General features: G+C 44.0%; 1 protein-coding gene and 1 long non-coding RNA gene across 2 annotated transcripts in view; one reads left to right on the forward strand and one right to left on the reverse strand.

The window, feature by feature from the left end:
- Positions 1-19,220, forward strand: part of LOC112567676 (SPARC-like) — a 44,736-nt gene that overhangs the window by 15,596 nt on the left and 9,920 nt on the right. The gene's annotated exons all lie outside the window — the stretch shown is intronic.
- On the reverse strand, positions 1,683-3,973 carry LOC112567680. Its single transcript, XR_003099857.1, has 2 exons — positions 3,873-3,973; positions 1,683-2,701 (listed from the first exon to the last, which is right to left on the reverse strand). It is a non-coding gene; the product is annotated as an uncharacterized LOC112567680 (long non-coding RNA).

Genomic DNA, 19,220 nt, shown 5'->3' on the forward strand with positions numbered 1-19,220 from the left:
ACTATGTCCCTGGCTGCGTGCCGCCGGAGGTCCCGCCATTGATCATAACCGCCCGCGTGAAGAGAGAAGAAAGGCGGGCTCCGATCACCATCAGTCAGACGAGGAAGCAGCAGCGACGGGGCTGGGAAGGGGAGGTGGGAGAGCGGGGGGCGAGAGGGAGGGAGGGGAGAGAAGGGACAGATTCCAGCGCACTTTTTTTTTTCTTTTGGATAAACTTCAGTGCTGGATCGAGAAATGATGCGACCTCGATTATCTGACGCACCCGAGCCTTCTGCGTTGAACAATTTGCTGCTGACGTCAGGTGATCAAAGTGTTCGGACCGCTGCAATTTTTCTCCCATGTGGTGACAGGTTTCGGTTATTATCATCGATTCTTGGAAAGGAGGGACGGGTGAGGTGGAATTGGGGAATTTGTGTTGTACATCCAACAACTGTGTATATCACAGCAAAGCTTTGGGCCTTGTAAACAGGTACCGCATGCAGAAAGAAGTGTGAGTCCAAGAAGAGATCGGAATCCATGATTACAGTTCTCGCTGTATTTGTGACCGTGTTACACCATCAATAGGGGAGGGGAGGTTAGTGAAAGATGCTTAAAAAATTGAATAGTTTCATTTAGACGACTCAGACGAGTTCTTTCAACTGGTTCAGACCCACCGAAAAACTGAAAACTCTCTCTCTCATGTACACACACACATCAAACTTCTTGACAGTTCCTCCTCTTCTCATCATCCGCCCTTGATGTTTAGCTACGTCTTCACATTCTCACTGATAACTCTTTAATTCGTTTGCCTTCGCGCGCCGAGCTTTAACGATCCGGACACCATACAGTGGCGCACACACGATGAGGAGGACGTCTGGAGTTAATGTCCCCGAATATTTCCCGCCGCCTGCTTGTTGTAACGGTGCCTAATGGCATCCCCCCTCTCTCCCACAGCCCCATCCCTTGCCCTGGTGGTGCACAAAACATTATTCTCCTTCGTCACCAATCTTTGTTTCTTCCCGAGCGTCGTCTGGCCTCCTTATTATTCTGGCGAGACTGGGTGGCCTGTGTTCTGGAGTCCACCACTCGTCTTCACGTCCTGTTTTCGGAGGGTGTCGGGCACTAGGCCGCTTGACACGCTTCGCAAGTAAGTGGGACTCCTGGGAAAACAAATATTTGCCACCGTGCAGTGCCAGTTCCAGGATGGCACAGCTTTAGTCGACTGTGCAAATCAGCAGAATTTTTACCGAATAATCAGGTCGAAGTATCAGGCTGTTCAATGTTTGTGTTATCCTGGGAATGTATTCATGAAGCGCGTTTAACCAGCCTGTTACATCGGAGATAACAGCTCAAATCCTAACGTTAGTTAGTAGACCTAATAATAAAGTGACAAACGTGATGGTATAGAATTGGTTGGTACATAGTGTCTTTATTGAATTCATGAGATTAGCAGATAAAGAAAGAAAACTGAAACTATAGGAATCGACATGGTGCCCTTCAGAAGTTTTTTTCGTCACGTTGATCATTTTGTTTCCTATGAAAAAAATAATTCGTTGAGGAGTACTATTAGCTCGGAGTGAAACATTTTACTTTCCTTAGTTTCTTTTGTGTTTGTGTGAATGTGTGTGTGTGCACGTTTCTTCTTTCCTTCACTCTTGACCAACAAAAAAAGCCCAATCTCGCCATTTTAGGTGAATTCCCACTGAGCCGGTCTGCTAGGTAAGTTTTATTTCTCAAAAGCTCACGACTCGGGAGTTTTGTAAGTCGTGCTAACCTGCTGGTTCCCTAACCAAGTTAGGAGAATGTTATCTTGGGTACATTACTGATGATCTTGAACAACAAGCCTGGATGGTAGTGGTACATAATGGAGCTCGTGCAGTCGGGTGTGCTTGTACGCATGTGTGCACCCGTGTACGATTGAATGGGTGCGCAGTCAGGTAGACTTGATCGTTGCGGGCGAAAGGAGCTATTTTCGGGAATGGGAGTCAGTGTTCCTGAGTGCAGACATGTGTACCCTGACATTATTCAACCAATAGAGCGAGAGAAAAAAAAAAACATCCACAATATGTGGGTTGTGTCCTCCTGGTGGTCGGGGGAGTAACGACAGACAGCTGTTGGTTCATCTTTCATGGGCTGGCTGAGCCTGCATCCAGTCCGTCAATGCACAATGAGCCGAGGAAAGGACCACGTTGTGGGGATGTTGGATGGTGATGACGGATTGATGAGGTACGGACTTTTGAAGGAAGGAAGAGGCAAATGGCTACGCTCTGCCTCAGTCTTCAAACCTGAACACGCACTCATCCATTGACGACGACCGTCCGGCGAGCCCACACCCGACGTCTTCACCATGGACGTCACCGAGTCCCGCTGCTGAGTTCGGGGTGTCGGCGTTGTTCGCAAAAAGCGAAACAAGAAGACAGAAGCTTTAAATAAGGCGCTCCGATGATTTGTTTTTGCCGTATGGGAACACATTGCATACAAAGCGATGATCCGGTCGTGATGCTTCATGTTCAGTCCATGAGAACCAAGACAGGACAAAGTGAAGGCAATGAGCTCTGTCCCTCTGGCGGCGCCAAGCTTCGCAAAACGTACATTGGCAAAGTTTCGTCCCTTTATGTTGTGGCCGGCTTTGACAGGAACTGGTGCAAGCTCCTGAAGGTCCTGCATTCTTTCTTTCTTTTTATTTTCTTTCTCTTCTTCTTCGAACACTGACGTCGGGCTCCTGCAATATATTTTGATTCTCGTGCGTTATCTTGTCAGCTTAACGCTCCACAATCATTGTAGACAAAGTACCACATGGGACAGATGGGTAGTGCGCTAGAGCATTCCCCTTCCCCTCCCAACCCACCCCGTGCCGCTTACTCATCAGAGCTTGTATTCATGAAGCATTAAGCTTACCCGAGCAAATCGGCTTTCCTCGGGTAGAGGCTAAAACCAGTATTCATCACCTCTGGGTAGGCCTACCCAAACCTTTTCAGCGAGTTATTTATTGGATGAGGTCCCGGCCGATAACATAGATGCAGCCTGATGAAAATGGCAGAGATCATGTTGATCAAATCAAATAGAAGAGAACAAAGAATTTTTTCTCGAGACCTTATAAATAAGATGAGCAAATATGGTGGAAAAGAATTGTCTGGGAAATACTGTTTTTGTTGACTTCTTAATCTGAAACGAACAGAGGCCATAAAAATCGAATGAACATTTAGGTTGATTTTTTTTTCTCCTGATTAACTAAATCAATCAGGTCTTCTGTTTTTTTCCCCAGTGGATCATTTTGTTTCAAAACAAATCAACATTTTTGTTGTATAATAAGTGTACATCGGAAACTATTTGATCACAACGAATAAAGTTTCTTCCTTCTTTAATTTCTTCTCTTTTTTATTTTTGTAGTTTTTTTAGCTGAACGACGCATGAGCGCAATCTCACAACTTTATCGGGTGTTCCGGCTATGCCCGTCGGTTATTTAATTTCACCTTCTCTGTGGTTCATCGGATGTTTTGAAAATATTTTGTCCGTCAAGTTAACTTTGCCCGTTGATTTCCTAACCAAGTGAAAGGAAATTTACCTACTGGTAAAGTTGCCAATGCCCATGAATACTAGCTCTGAGAAGCGAACAGCGGTGAAGAGATGGGAATTGAACGCCGTACATCCGGTGAATCCCTTCAGGCTGACTGCCCCTACATCCGCTGCACTAGTAGACCTTTGGCCTATCTGAGTTCCAGAAATAGTTTTTTCTGCATAAGAATACAACCATAGCCTGACAACATAGCCTGACGCTGTAAGGAACTTGCTGATGTAACAAAGATGACATACTCACCTGTGGAAATTAAAGAAAAGAAAAATACTTTCTACAAAAGCTTTCTCACAGTCAGTCGCCTCTTTACCTGTTTTACCTTTTGTTGTCTAAATCTTCTTCCTCGTTGTCTCTGCTGTGTTCGCCAGCCCGTCTACCGGCGGCCTTCCGCTCATGTCTCGCGATCCTGCAGGAAATGACGACAAATTAATTTTTAAAATGCTTGACGTTTAATGACGCAATGTCTAAATTACGTCACTGCATTATTTGATTTTTTATTTATTATTGTTGTTGTTTCCTTGGATACACGGAAGTTCAGCGTGAGTCTAGGAAGATACAGGGAGAGTTTCGTGCACCTCTTACCGTTTGCATGGAAAAAAAAAAAAGAAATATGGCGCCGGGAGGAGGTTTGGCTGTGGGAGCTGAACTCGGTGCCAGCGCAGTGGCTGTATCATGGCGAGAGTGCTGAGTGGAGCGAACCATAAATAAAGAAGTGGGGTGAGGCAGGGAAAGTTCTGAAGCCGAAAAAAAGTTAGATTGGATGCTATAACAGAGCTCGTGGCCCCTAAGTGTTGTGCGCATGCTCACTTGACCTTTCCGGGAGGCGAGGAGACAACCCTAGTGCAGATCGCTCAGAGTTTCCTTGACATTCTTGGCTTGCATACGGTTTGCTATATGCATTCTGAAGTCTTATCTGGATCGCATCATCCCCCAAAAACAAGCTATTACTTTTCAGCAAAGGGGGAAGCAATCGCTCTTGGCTCCAAGTTATTCCCCTTTGTCGTATTCTTACGGCGTTCTTTGGTGACCACTTGGTTTCTTCTCACAATAGCGGTTAAGGAAGTAAATTATTTGTGTTTATGACCGACTGCTCTAAGCTAATATTCATCTCAATATAAAAATTGAAAAGTGGTAATAAAACTTATATATTCAAACAAAAATACGCCACTTATTCACTGAGCATTGAATAATTAAGCACAACTACAAACACACACATTCACAGGCACACACAAACACGCTCGTGCGCGCGCGCACTCACACACATACAGAGAAAAGGGGAGAGAAGTCTCGCACAAATCCACAAGTTATCTCTTCTTCCCCTCATTAAACTCAAATTTAAACGGAATTTCATCAGCCACATTTAACATAATTCTTCAGACGTGCTTTCTGTTCCCTAAACTTCTTTACCACCAGAGCCACAATCAGGTCAGCCCCTGCATTTTGAGAACGAAGTTACATCTGCTAGCATTTCTCTGGCGCTGGAACACAAGACCAAACAGAGGTAGGTTTCCTGGGCGTAGAATACCGGGTCTGCTAGTCATAATTAAATGTGTGGTGGACGTCTTACAATGGTTTTCTTGGAAGTTTTTTCTGCTCTTACCGGCGAGCTACATATGGTTCTAAGCTGATCACTTTGTTTTTCGAGGTATTTGCTGTTTGTACACCTGCCCAAGGACTTCTTATACTGGATTATTCTTCTTTCGTTCTCTCTTTCTTGTTTTACCTAAGATACAGCAGCCACTAATGTGTGGTTTGCATTAGCACACACACACTGATTACACACACACCACATACACACACATACCACACACACACACACAGGAGAGCAGATATAGCGAAGAGATAGGGACTGGATAATTACTCCCCAAATTGCAACTGAATACAGAATCCTAGTAAAACAATCTACTCCCGATAGAATGTTAAATTTGGTGATGAACCGGACTGAAAGTTGATCTCTACCAACACACCAATGTTAAAAAAGTCTTGCTTTGACAGAAACAGCTGAGGCTCCGATCTTTAGTTCTCGCCGTCAGCTCTGATCGTCTTCAAGATGTAACCCTTCATCTTTGTCTCCAGCTCGCCATAGACTGTCTCGCGGTGTGCGATGTCTTTCAAAATCAATGTTGCGCCATGCATAAACTGAAAAAACCCCAAACAACTATAACAAGTGTTGAGAGAGTTAGTGCCTGGAAAGACCTATTAATATTTCAGCATGATTGCCGCCATCTGACCCACATCAAAATTTCATATTTTAGAAGCAAACGACAAAGAAAATGGAAAGGAAAATTTCAGCACATGACCTGGTTATTTTACTGTAATAGTTGTTGCCCAGCTACATCTATAGATGTTTAAAGCTCACGTCCACTTTTGAATTGTCATGGCAACGCTGAATCCTAGGGAGCAGACGTGTTCTGGTGCGATCGACTGGCACAGTCAAGAAAAAAACAACCTCCCACGGAGTGTATTATCGAGATGCTGTATGTTATATAATGCGGAGGGCTTTTTTTTACATATCACATGATCTATAATATATGATATGGCCGAAAGCGACTTTTGTGACAGATAAAGTACAACAACAAAAACAAACGAGCAAGTGATTTATACATAATGAAATCAATTAACTCCCAAGCTAATGATTGTGTACTAGGGAAGACAGACAGACAGAATGAGGCAGTGGCCGCCGGAATGCAAAAACACAAAGTGTCGAAAGAGGAAGCCGGATTATTATTATGGGGAGTGAAAGTGAGGCCAAGAGCCGAACGGTGCCCTAAGGAAGATCTGGTGTAAGTGCCAAAGTGTGTCGTAAACTTTGGAATCGCTCGCTTCAGGCCATCGAGGTGATCGCCTGTGTGCAGTTACTTCCCTTACACGACGGCTGCATCGTGACGAATGGCGTTTGCCAGGCAGAGTTACAGTTCTTGTAACACCAGGGGCTGAGAAAGGGGAAAGACGGTTGAGAAGACAAACAACACGCCGGGTGTCTTCTTCTCTTTTCTCCTACCCTTTCCTTCTCCAAATCCCCACTTTCTTCTCTCCCCCTCATTCTCTTCCGTACCTCCTCTCTCTCTCATCCTTCAGTTCATAATTTGTCCAGTTATCAACGTCTTCGTCACACTGAGTGTTGCCAGCTATCAGTGTGTTTGTTGTCTCGTCTCTCCTGTACCTCCTTTCTCTCTCTCTCATACCTCCTAGCTAGTTATCAGTGTATTATGTCCGCAGATGTTTGTCTGTGTGGAGTGCATGATTCATGTAATAACCTGCACGAGTTCTTGGCACGAATAGAATATTTGCACGTGAAGGCCAGTTTCTCTCCGCCTCCCGCTCGTCCCTGCACGGCACCATACTGCATGCATCCTGCTGACGACCGGCCGAAGAAATGATCAATGCTTATTTTGCCCCAGACACATTAATATCTGCCATCTTGCCTGGGCTTGTGTAGCTCCGACATCAAGGGACGGAATAAGTAGCCGAGCCACTTGTGTGTACCTTTTGTCACACAAAGACATCGGCCCTTGCCAACGGAAGCCAACGCTTAGTGAGATTTACGACATCTGTATCCAGCACGCCAGCCATTACTGGACCAACACTGCGAGCAACATCAGCAACCCCATCCCCCGCCTTCCTGTCTTCCACTCCCCCTCCCACTTCTACCCTTCCGCGACGGTCCGAATATATCATGGAGAAGTGCTGGAGGTGTGGAATGCTTTTAAGAAATCTCCTTACGGTTTGGTGTAGGTAGCTCAAGGTTTGTCTTTTGTGGCGATTGAACAAAATAATGATGGTCTGAGCCACACAACAGTTGGTGTTTGTTCCTTTGTCTACTGGTTCCTTTGTCGAGAAGAGGATAAAATTCGAGCAGAATTACTGTGACGAAAATAACAACAAAATTGAGCATTATGCCGTTGCTAAGAATATCACCAAAACTGAACAGAATGCGTTCGCTGAGAATAGATTTTAGCAGCGTAAGTATTTTCAACACCATGGCTTTTAATTTTAAGCACTGTTTTCAAACTACTGCTATTTTCAGATCATTGGTTTACATAGTAAATATCGATGGCAGTAGATAGCACCCAACTTTACAAGGCTAAACGTCCTGCATCATGTTGCTATTAGGATCAACTAAAGAAATTTGTAATTTATAAAATTAACATTTCAAATTATTTGCACTGTACAAATGTACAATGTTTAATTCATGCTGTACAAGCTCATAGTCGTCTCCATCATGTGTATGATTGTCAAACTTGGAGCTTGCTCATTGAGACCGGGAGATGGATCCAGATGTTCCAAACTTAATATTTCAGGGTTCTTCCAATCTCTCACAAGGAACACTAAGAATACAAGCTCGTGTGCAAAGCAATCGCCACCCTGGTCCCCAGAAACCTCAGCTCGCCACCTTCAATCATAGAAATGCAATTCGTTTACAAATTTTGCTCACAGTAAAAGTAGCTGTCGATTTTTTTCTGCATAATGTTGTTTTTTTTTGGATGCATTATAGTTATATTTCTATTTTCTGTCCATTTTCATTTTGAAGAAATGTGGTGGAACTGCACACAGCAGAAGGAGGATCACCTAAGTCGAGCCCACTTGCTTGCTCCTCCTTGTCCCGATGTTAAGACTGTCTTGTTTTTTAAGTATCTATTTAAATACAATATGACAGAATCCTTATAATCCAGAAGATTCTTCAGCCCTGCTTACCTCCAACTTTCTCACCTATAGCATTCTCTCACAGAAGGTTTACATTGCATTTAACCTTTTATCAGCAAAAACGCAAGTTGTGACATTTCCTCAACAACTATTCTTCTGGTAGTTTTCAGTCTGCTATCAGAAATGACATAGCTCATATTTGTAGAATACTTCATGTTTAATTGACTCAGCTCTTCAGCTGCACTGTTCATATGGGCAAACAAGCTCCAACAGAAAAACCATAGAGAGAGTAAAACAAGTATTATCACTGACCTTTGAGAGAAAGTGCACTCGGATCGTTCAGTCATTATTACCGTCTGATCATGGCTGGAGAAAGGGATAATAAAATCAGCTTTCTTTTAACGACTAAACTATTCTCAAGACACTGACAAATGATAACTTTAACCCTAAAATAAAATTATGCCATAGCGTTTCACCGAGACATCGTAATCCGAGAACTTATCTCAGAGACAATGGAAAGGGACAAATCACCCCCTGGGGCATAATCATCGTGTATTTTGGTGATCACCATAGGGACGGCAGGTTAGAGGCTCACCGGAATGTCGCAGGGTTCAGTCAGGACACGAGTAGGGTTCAACACTACAATAGTGACAGTCCACAGGCCTCGGGGGACTGAAGTTTCTGTTGGAGAAAATGGACGTAAAGGTTGATTTTGGTCGATATTCTTTCCACGCGGTGCTTTGGGCATTATTTCTGATGAATTTTTTTTCTCTTACTCCCATGGGAAGTGAAAAAAAAAGCAAGAAAAAGAAAAAGGAAAAGAATAAAATCAAGTAAAGAGAAGCAAATAAAAACGTGTTCTGTCTCCCTCGCTCGCTCCTGAAGAGTGTATCAGATTTCAGGGAAATTTCTTTCTCGGCACAGACACTCAAGTGGACTTGAATTAGTTCTCCAGGCAGCAGAAAAATGGGTCTTGTCTTGCTTCCATATTTCAGAAGTGCCTATTTATGGCCATACTTTTCCATTTACACTTTTCTGGTATCTATTTGTGTCTGTAGTCTTCGATTTACTAAGACTGTTTTCTTCCCACATTTCTAGAAAGTGTCTACGTCTGTTTTTCCGTTTGATTAAAAGAAAGAGCCTGAGGAAGTGTTATTTCGTATTTATCAGGGCAAGTACTAGTTGTTTCTGTAGAATTTTGTATTTTTACGAAGAGCATCCAAAGAATGGTCATCCACCTTATTTATAGCCTCCCCTTGTTGGTTAGTGGATTTGGCTATTAAGTTCTTTATTGATAGCCTCCCCTGAGTATTAGGTCTACTCGCGTCAAAGAACGCGAAAAGAACAAGAAGAAGAGTATAAAAATAATAAAGAAGAATATTAGGAAGATAAAGCATAATAAAAAGAATATCAAGAAGAGACGCAACCGGCACAGTCCGCATCTAGAAGCATTTACTTGCTCCGACAATAACCCATCGGGTGTCCTCGTCTGTATTAGTGAGATTTCGACAGCGTCGGGGAAATCCCCTTCTGATGATGGCGCTGGTATCGGCAGCTGTCCTGCAGGTCCTTTATTAATGTGTCTGCGCTGATAGAGGGCATGGCCTGGAGATCGCATGGCAACGCCTCTCTGGTGGTCGTTGCCCTCTGATCGTAGTATCTTCGGTGTGGTGACCTTTCCCAACCCTCCAGCTAAAGGCACTGCAAGGTGCATGGCGAGGATTTTGCTCCCGGAGATGACATCACAGCAGGCTTCTCCATTGCCGAAGATGAAGAACGTCTGAGATCCATGACTGTCATTTCACGCCTCGACATCAAAGTATATTCGAAGGAACGAGAAGGATGTTGTCAGAAAAAAAAATATGAACTGTCGGTAGGAGACTAATATATGAGACTGCTGGACTCCCTCAGGTCGTTGACCAAAAGGTCAAAGACAAGGCAGTTTTTATCTCTCTCGGTGACTGCGCATGCGCCTAATTAACAATATCCTGCAGATGTTCACAGCTCTGCTAATGTTTGTTTTGTTTGCGCACCCTTAGCAGCCGCAATGCCCCCTCTCTCTCTTCAAGACCATTTTGCTTTCCTTCTGGCTTTCCACTCGTTTTTCTTTTTCTTTATTCTTTGCAAGTGTGTCTGCAATAAACGCAGCTTATTGCTGTAAGTAAATATTCTGTGAATTTTCATTGTGAACTCTGAACTTTGCCTTGAGTGGCCGTTTTGGTGGTGACCGAAGTGGGGCATCAAGCTAATGGAGTCTTGACTGCGGCGTGAACTATTACACAAAGTATAGAAGAATGATTGTGAAGCAAATAGATGTATCGATTGAGATACATTTTACGTCAAGATCGATGTTTGTCTAGCTTCCGAGAGCACCGAAGCAGATTTCAGGCTAACAATTTGTTCGCGGACACTGCTCGAAGATCAGAACGAAGGAATAAAGAAAGAAAAGAATACAGAAAGATACAGAAAAAAGACTAAAGGACAAGAAGCAAAGACAAAGAGAGAAGGAGACAAAGAAAGCAAAATTGAAGAAAGAAAGAAATAAAAAAGAAAAAGACAGACTGAAGAGGGAAAAACAATGATAGAAAAAGGGAAAAAATGAAGAGTGAAAAAAAAACAGTTAAGAAAAGAGACGGGTTGGCTGGAGGAGGGAAGAAAGAGTCAGACAGTGATTTGCCATGCTGGTAATAACTCTTAATGTTCACATTCCGGAGACAATCACTCACAGACCTTCTTCTGTGATGCTGTTTCCTGAAGACAGCAGACGATGTCGTCACGGCTTTCAGCGTGGTCGGATCGATACCACTGTCTCCCTGACGTTATTGGCAACCCCGCCACAAAACTGATCAAAATTTACCTCACACCGGGGTCACCTCGACTCGGTGTCTGGTTTCCTTGGCAACGTCTCCTTCACACTCCATTACCTTTTACCGTGTCTCTGGGCTTCCCCACCCCTCTCCTCTGTCCTGCTCGTCTCCCCTTTTGACTGGATTATCTTATCTTTTTTTTCCCTCCCGCCTTTCTCTTTTTCACTTACCCAAGCTCCTTTTGTTGTGCGTAAAAACCGTTAATGAGTTTTCTTTTTAAAGGATGCCCACTGGGCGCGGTAACTGCCGACAGTGGAAGTCGAAGACGAAAGGACAAGATGGCGGAGTCTATTAACCTGCGACGGCGCGATAGCTTACCTAAGATCAGGGCCTTGCCACCTTCCATTTTCGTTTAAAAGGAAGACCTCCTTAATCACTCCTTCCACGCTGGAATTAAATGTGTTTGAGTGTGCGCGCGCATGAATGCGTGTTTGTTTATTATCCTTCGTAGTCTACACTATTCGGGAAGAAAGTGCGTAACACGTGGTCTGCGCGCTAAATATTGTAGTCTTCATTTCCTTCTTTAAAGTTTCAAAAAATAAATAAATCCATGCTAACTAGAATCCCACATTTCCTTGGCATCCATTGTGGTCAAGGGTTTTTTTTTTTTTTTTTTTTTACTCCTTTCTGTAGTTTTATATTTCCAATGAAATTGCTTTCAAAATCCATTTAATCTCAGCTTACATTTTCCTGATTTGTTTTTAAATCCGAGGGTTTAAATACTGGGTCTTCATAATATAACTCACCCAGCCTCTCTTGATTGACTATTTGACTAAGCTTGTATGGTTACCATGGTTTCCTGATAGACCAGTTTTCCCTTATTTCTCGTGCATTGTCTATGTAATTGTCCTCAGGTAAAATACAATGGTTAGTCGATCATTTTTCCGGACGTTCGTGTTATGCATTATTGCATTTATATTGAACTGTAGAGCTCCCTCTCCCACTGGTTACCCTTCTACACTGTCAACGGCATTTTGAAGGTAATACTTTAGCAAATATAAATGGCAATTAAATGTGTTTGGTTGTTCCTACATTTGTTTGACACCGTCTTTGCTTCTCAGCAATGGCAGACGTTTAGAATTCGATGTAAAATCGGTTTTACAGTCTTGGAAAAGACATTGAATTCACTTGTGCTGTATTAACTGCCCTGTTAATAACATTTAGTTGTACGTGTCACATAGTAATATTAAGAGAAAATTTAGGAAGATATGAAACCAAATGTTTTGCTGTATTATTCGCTATTCAGTTCAACACGACACAGAAGTCAGTCCGAATTTTCACTGATGCTCTGCTCACCTTTTAAAAATTTCGCTCGTGGAGAAAAAAAAAAGTTAACTACAGGCAAACAAAAAAACATGGGATTGAGAACGGGAGGCTAGGGAGAAAATGAGGTGAGGACTCAATTTGGAGCTTGTTCCACTGACGCAGCAGTTGGCGGTTCTCAGCTACAGTTACGTACCTTTAATTTTCTCGAGAGTTTATTTATTTCCTTCCTTTTTTTTTGTCTTTCTTTTGTTTTTTGGATTCGTATTTTATTTCTTTGGTGCTAACCCTCGGCCACTACATTGTTTCCCAAGGGAAGTCACTCGTCAGCTGAGCGAGAACGAAAGCGAGATACGGGATGGGAACAGGGGATACAGGCGGGGAGTTGGGGTTGGGAAGACAGAAATGTCGAGGTGATGAATGAAGATAAAAAAGATTCACTTCGCGAGAAGGCGGGGAGACCGTCAATAATTGGTAAATCGATAAATGATGGCGCTGGGCTTCGGGGAGATAACTTCGCAGCGAATATGTTACAACGTTGTTTAACGCTTCCTCGCCGAGGAAGCCATCGCTCTGGACGAGTGAGGGGCAAAGGTCACTCTTAGGCTTCTCCTCGACCCTTTACCACCCCGACGTCTACAAGCGAGGAGTAACATTAGTAACTTGTAGACTGCCGTGCACGTGTGCTTTGTGTGCGTGTGTGTGCTACTTTCTCTCTCTCTCACACACACAAACATTATACATACCTTCTCTCTGTATTTCTCGATACTACTCTCTTCTTGACAAACACACTGACGCGTACCCACACATGTGTCCGAGAACGCACGCACACACACATTCACACACAACCGCTCAAAGACTCAGAAGACAAGGAATCGCGTGAAAGTTAATATTCTCATTAAATATGAAAGACTCGTCAGAAGGGACGTGAAGCACGAGACGAGACAGTCCACAATCCGTTGACGTCCTCAAGTGCTCAAGAGGCCGAGCTTCAGCGAGAGACAGTCGTAAGCACAGGACTTAGGCAAGTCTGTCTCCGCCATGTCTGGTGCCTCCACGGGTCGAAGAAAACAGATTCTTTCTCCTACTCCTGTTCCTATTCTATTACCACAGCTTCTCCTATTCCCTTTCTTATTCTATTCTTGCCTCTCTTACTTCTGTTGGTACTCTTGCTTCTGTCGCAATTTTTCGGCTGACCATTTTGTTTACCACCTCTGAGTTTTCAGTATTTCCGTCTTCTACGTACCATTTATCCACGAACTTGTATTACTGGACTGCTGGCAGACGATTTTGTCCAGTTAACTACTAAAACGAGGCATGAGACTACAAAGCTTCCGGTTTAGTCACATACTTTAAGGCACACCGAGACTAACAGCGGAGAACTGCGCAAAAGGCGAATCGTTGGTCTTGGCAGACAGCAATCCACCTACACAAGTCCATGATTTATCCATTTACAATTATATATATTTATCTTTCTTTATTCTTGAAACGGCTCTCAAATTCTCCTCTTCTCGTGTATATACCTTCAATCTGATGGCGAAGATTGCTCTGCGCGTTCAATGTAATTATTTAAGTATAACTCCTTTCTACGTAGCTTTCATTTAATTTCCATTCATTCGATTTATGACATGGCAGCCAAAGGAGACGGCAATTTTTTATTTCGCTCTTCTCCGCACCTTGCACTGAAGACCAGCACGTGCAGCCCGTGGAGGAGGAAAGCTGAGAGGGTCTGTCACAGACACACGTTGGTGCCGGACTGGCATGTGGTGAGCTGTGGGGTGGAACAGGAGCAGCCAAAAGCTAACATTGACGTGGCTTTCAGCGGTTTCCGGAATTCCGGGTTAAAAAAGTTGAGAAAAAGGAAAAGCGAAGGAAAACATTTCCTGCCATCAAATGGCTGTTGGAAAGTGAGTAGAGTGTGCCTTCATGTTATTTCTGCAGGAAGCACGCCGGGTACCTCTGTGTGTGCCTGTGTGTGTTTGTGTGTGTGGGTGTTTGTGTGTGTGTGGGTGTTTGTGTGTCTGTGTGGATGTTTGTGTGTGGGTGTGTGTGTTTTCCACGTTTCCACTATAAAAACGCTAAGCCGGGTAGAAAGTGCAGAGTGGGGCTAAGTTATTAATTTTTCCCGGTGGCAGATGTCATTATGACGTCATATCCGGCAAACTCAGTCTCAAACGCATTAGCTAGATTACATCTGAACAAACACGGAAACGCTCAGAATGATGAACCATTGCTTCCTTCTCTCTTTTTCTCAACAAGGACACGTCTGTGAGTCTGGATGACATAAGAAACTAGTAGCAAGAGAACTGCCTGCCACTTCAGTTTTTTCGTCGGTTCTTTCGGGGTTTTAAGTAAACAAATAACAATTCAAGAATTCCGTTAATGCTGTTACTAATAAAGTGTCGTCACTTTCTACTGTCTGTAGCTTTTTCTATAGATGAAGAAGCAGCAATTTAAATATGATGATGATGATGATGATGCACCATTGCACAAAGCACAACACACATGAGTATTCCATGACCCTTTCCTTTTCGTTTTTAGAGTGGGGAGGGGATGAGATGTTGCTGAACACTAGCCCCCTTGTCAGCGCCGCAGTCAGGAAGTGGAGTAAAAAGTGGAAGAGAAGCCGGAGTAGTTGAGGTCTTGCGGTCTTCGATGAACATCGGTCGCTCTCTTCCCAGTCAGAACGTCCCTTGAAACTGGCAGGACGACGTGCGAGACAGAGAGACGGAGACAGAGACAAAGTTATTGGCGCCTCGCGCACATTTCCTGCAGCACTCAAAGAAACCCATTACCTGCGTTCCCAAGCCTCCATTTTTCATATAAAAAACATAGTTTCCGTTCGGTAACATTCCCTGGAGGTGACTGGCTGTTGTCTGGGCAGTCGGCACGCCCCCACCTACGAGGATCCCACTCCCTCCCCCATCCTACACACATCCACACACACGCACGTCACACTCATCCACGTCTAACCAGTCGTCAGTCAACGCTCAAATATCAGTTCATCGCTAGATGACTAGAGTCCCTTACCCATAGACAAGTATGTTCCTTTCGTCCTTCTGGCTGATCCTGCAGATGGCTGAACGTATCCATGATGACACCATGTCCAGAGAGAGAACGTGGAAACGAGAAATCAACTGGTCTCCACGATGAAACGATGTCCAGTGAATGTGAATGTGAAATCTGAGTTTACCGTTGATCAGAAACAAAGAGCTCACTGAAAAAGCTGAATTAGTGTTGACCCTGCAAATCAAATTCTTGGTCTAGAGGGCGTGCTCTCGTCCAGGTTTTTAAACGGAAATATAAGAAATTTAATTATTTTAGTCCTTGTTACTCCTCGAGGACCATAGGGCGCAACAATACCTCTCCAGCGGACCTGGTTGTGGGCAGCCCCCTAAGTTGGGTCCATGAGATTCCGATATCCTAAGAAATTTAAGTCTTATTTTATTACTTTTTTTTCATTGCCCTATTTACATGATGCTTTTGTGCAGTCTTCTAGTCGATAATCGATTCTTGAGTAATAGTTACTACTTAAAAAAACATAAATGCTATATATTTCACCGATTATGCTTGTGGATATCAGCTTGCTTTAAGCACCAACGTGCAATAAATAAATACTTTTGTCTCATTGACTTGAAAGTAGAAGAAAAAACGGAACGCACATTAATTAAATACAGAACTTCGAAATGTTTCCCTTTTAAGATTGTCCTTTCTTCTCTGCTTCAAGCTCCTAACCAAATTTATTCAGACCCGTTTGTCCATGCGGCTGGTGAAGGGAAGCAGACGACAGACTTTAGTTGCAGGCAGGCGGGTGGAGAGGGGTGTGGGTGACAGAAGCGGGGGTGGAGGCGATAGTTAGCGCTCTGTTGACGCACTTCCTGGCACCCGGCAATCGATGACGTGGCGGTCTGTAAAGGATGTGTCGGCAGTTATCGTTGCGTGCCTCCACACTTGATGAGCCTTTTATTTGGCTACAAGCTGGACGTGAGCGGACATGCTGACAGGGAGACGCTTGCTGTCCACAGCGAGACTTCAGGTCTGCTCCCATGTTGCGCCATTCCATCAGTAAGCAAGAGCAACTGCGCTGGCGACAGGACCAGAAGACTAGGTGCGAGGGGTTAACTGGAGGGGATATGGGTAACGGGATGTATAGCTGGCGTTAGTTGGATATCACTTTGAATAAAGGGTTGGATGGTAGGAAGGGCACACAAACGGCTGTGGGTAAAAGGATGGATGCACGGGTAGATAAGAGAAAAATAAATGGTAAACAAGGTAAATGGATGAGTCGGTGGGTAAGTGAATGGATGGAAGAACCGATGGATAGTGCACATTAATGAATGAAATGATGAACGGATCAATCGCTGGCTGTCAATGGATCGCTAGGGTAAACATGGATGGAGTGTTGATGCGATGAATGGTAAAATAATTAAGTAGAAAGAGAAAGAAGGCAAATAAAACCGAGATGGTTGAGAAACAACAGGCTAGGTAACGGAGAGAAAGGGAGAAGGAGATCAACTGTTTGTACGGCTCCCTTAGGTGGCGGGAAGGGTTCTGCGTGTAATATCAGTCCTTTGTGTCCTTTCACTTCCCTTCCAGAATGTTCATTGAATTCTTTGGAGAAAACACGGTCCCTGAGACGCTCGTATATTAATTGCCATGCCAGACAAGCGGAGTGACTCCCATGGTATGACTGTCAAGGGTGTTAATCACGCCATGCAGACCAAAGAGTTAGTGCCATCGCATTGCCTGGCAACTGTTTTCATCTAACAAAAGCACTGATACCAAACTAAGCCAGCAGTCCAACATTATTACCCTCCACTAATAGAAAAAAACCATCTCACTGTTAAGTCACGAGAGAAACTTGTTTCCACATTGTCGGTCGAGGATGCGTGTTCTGAGAGAAGCAGGTCGAGTTCTCCCGGAACTGAAAGAAAAGTGGGTTGTGGTGTCTTTGCGTAAACTAGCCTCCTGCATGCAAGGAATAGACTATAAACATCTCTGAGTATTTATGCATGATCTTGACAGTAAGTCTTGGATAAAGAAGATTTCAATATGTCGAAAAGTGTGAATCTTTAGCGGAATCCAACTACATGTATTTAGTTTTGTCGAAATTTCCGACCGATATCTAACGTCTGCAAACCTAAAAATACGTTGAAAGGAGAAAATAAAGACTGACTGAATGTTTATTTGAAGTAAGTGGAAGGGGAAGGGATGCGGTCAACGCTCCACATGATTGGTGGTTATTTTTAAACAAGATGCGCACGCATCGCGTCCTGTCCATGTAGGTGTCGCCGCCGTCGCGTCGACAGTAATTTCGCTAGAAAAAGCCTGGCCTTTGACAAAGACAGCTCACAAATATTGACTCTTTTATATCAGCAACTGCCAGAGCAAGCACTGATCGGGAGACGATGAGTACACACTGCATCGAACCCGGGCTTTGCTCGATGGCGTCTGTGCCCACAGTTTGGAGCGCCACCTAGGTCTCATTAAACACGTCTGGCTGCCGCCAGCAGAGAAAAAAAAACTAAGGGCAAAAAAAGTTTGCGTATAGGGTGGGGAAGTGAGGAAAAAGAGAGACGAGAAGAAAATTCTCGAATTGTAAATTCTTCTGGAGCGGGAAATCTCCATGTGGTGGTTTGCCTTACAGGGATGCTGCAAGGAAAGGGTTACAGTTTAGAAGAAAAAAAAAAACCAAACCCGTCAGCCAGACACTAAGTCGCCAGACATATTGCACACAAAAAAAATCCAAAGTTGTTGAAGTACATTCCATGGAAATGTGGGTTAAATTAAACTCTTCGGGAGAGATGCGAGTAGACTTGGCCTCCTCGTTAGTGTAACGATAATAAACAAATAAATAACACCACCACCTGCGATGCGTTTCTTTTCGCTAAATAATTATCGATTTTCAGAATAGATATCTGATGAGTATCCTTTATTTGACGTGTACAGTAAAAGTGTTGATAAAAAAACTGGTTACAACTCTTACTGAGTACAGACTGTCTGAAGGAGATTTTCTGGCCATATCTTTTCCCTGGTACCAACTCAGAGCGGTTATGATGGTTCGTTGGTGCTGATCATCGATGAAGGAGGTTGACGCAGAGGTTCAGTTCTCTCCCTATCGGCCTGTCTTGAGTGGTGGTGAGCAGGTCCTGCATGGAACGACCAGTTCTTCTTTTGTCCACCTCCAAGTCGTCTTCTCTAAGGTAGACTGGAGATAGTCACCTGACTGAACCAGACCAGATTGTTCCACTTCACAGTTGCAAGAAGGGTGTACCTGGTTCCCTACTGGGGTGGCGACTGTGCTCCGTACAAAGAAATTGGGTTTTCTCTCCTTGTATGAGATTTGCGGCAGACTCCTCCGGCACTTGGTCCCGAATGCTTGTATTCTCCTCTCCGTTTCGGCGACCAGAGTCCACTTTCAGCGACCATACACCAGTCTGTGCTTGCTAGCAAACTTGACATCGCTGCTTTGCCAAATCCTGTCCGGCCTGGCCATGACTGCTAACAAGATTCCGATCCTGATGCGGATGTCCCCGTGGAGCTGCCATCTTTGCCAAACTGTTCACTTCCATTCATGTAAATCTCTGCTTTGTCGCAATAGTAGGTTTTTCAGCAGGACCTTGGTCGCCACCTGGATTTTATCTAGTATGAATTCGTGCTTTCTCTCGGTCTGTTGGTGAGGTCCTGATTTATTGATAGAGGCAGCATCGACACAGCTCAGTGGTGTCGATGTCATCTGCAAAGGTTACATCCGGGCTTTCTACCGATGGAACTGGTCTAACGGTTGAGAAGGGTTTCACGCATGATCTTCTTCAAAACAAAGAGACGATAAGGGACACCCTTGACTGACCCCACTGTAAAAGTTCTCCTTTTGTTATCCAGTAGAACCGCGC

The sequence above is a fragment of the Pomacea canaliculata genome, linkage group LG1 (genome assembly GCF_003073045.1).
Source record: "Pomacea canaliculata isolate SZHN2017 linkage group LG1, ASM307304v1, whole genome shotgun sequence".
NCBI classification, from domain to species: Eukaryota; Metazoa; Mollusca; class Gastropoda; order Architaenioglossa; family Ampullariidae; genus Pomacea; species Pomacea canaliculata.